We start from the raw sequence: 1,260 nt of genomic DNA on the forward strand, positions 1-1,260 counted from the left end.
ATAACTATCCATCCATTTCTCCCCCTTATTTGGACAGGGTAACAGTGGGGCCAGTACCTATCTCCGGCAGTCTATGGGCGAGAGGCGGGATATCCCCTAGACAGGTCGCTACTCTGTCGCAGGGCACCACAGAAACACTATAAGACACACAACCTTGATCACACACATTCACACCTCAGGACAATTTAGAAAAGCCAATTAACCTAAAAGTGATGTTTTTGGACTGTGGAAAGAAGCATATACATTTCCATTTTACTTTTCTAGTTAGTGGGTGTGGCTTAGAGGTGCTCTCTATTGTCTGTTTACTTTAGTCTGATGTCAACTCCGCACAAATCAGTAAAATATGGCCTCTTTTTCAGTATTTCACAACATTTAAATATTCATATAATATAAACAGTCTTATAAGGTGTTAGGAATCCAGTTTGTGTGGGTTGTGTTTTTGTGTTTTTCTCTTCCTCCACCACCAGGTGGTGCCCTGTTCTCGTTGGTCCTCTCGCACACCTGCGGCTGGTTGGCTCATCACTGAGGACAACTTAAGCGGTGGACTGTCACTACCTCAACGCCAGAGTGTTTGCCAGTTTTGGGTACTATAAGCCAAGCTGAGATTAGCTGAGTCTAACTGAATCTTTGTTTCTCTGAGTCTAACCATGTTTTTTGTCTTTGCCTTTCGGCAGGAAGCCTTCCTGCAAGCTGGATGTTTTTTGGCCTTCTTCCCCCGGAAGGATTGTTTGAGTCTCACACTGAGCAGGGGATTAACCTCCACAAGTTCCGTTCAAGACCTCCTGGATTTCAAGTGACAGTCCGCTCCTTAGTGCCTCAGGAACCAACCAAGTCTAACGCCGTCTGTCCTCCAACGAGCTACTCCCTCTGGTTAACCCACACAACACTGAATTCTGTAGAGTTTTCTCCACTAACGTGAGTCCCGTTTTCTCTGTTTATCCAAAGTCATCGTTCAAAGTTCCCACGGACCCTGAACTAACCCCCGATACTTCCCTTTCCACTTCCAGTTCCGGTTAACCAGTACCCTGAGTTTCCTGAATCTAACCCCGTTCACCTCCATGGTTCATTCAAATAAACTTGTTTAACTTTTCCCCTGTCTCTCTGAGTGGTTCTCTGCATTTTGGGTCAGATCTCTTAAATACATCATGACATATGGAAGCCGAGAGCGTTTTTTTTTCCTTTGCCTTCTTGAGATAATGACATTCTTGTGATCACGAGGAAACAGTTACTAATAACGAACTGATAAACCTGTATGAGTTA

The sequence above is a fragment of the Cyprinodon variegatus genome, unplaced genomic scaffold, assembly GCF_000732505.1.
Source record: "Cyprinodon variegatus isolate N-32 unplaced genomic scaffold, C_variegatus-1.0 Scaffold2, whole genome shotgun sequence".
In the NCBI taxonomy this organism is placed as follows: Eukaryota; Metazoa; Chordata; class Actinopteri; order Cyprinodontiformes; family Cyprinodontidae; genus Cyprinodon; species Cyprinodon variegatus.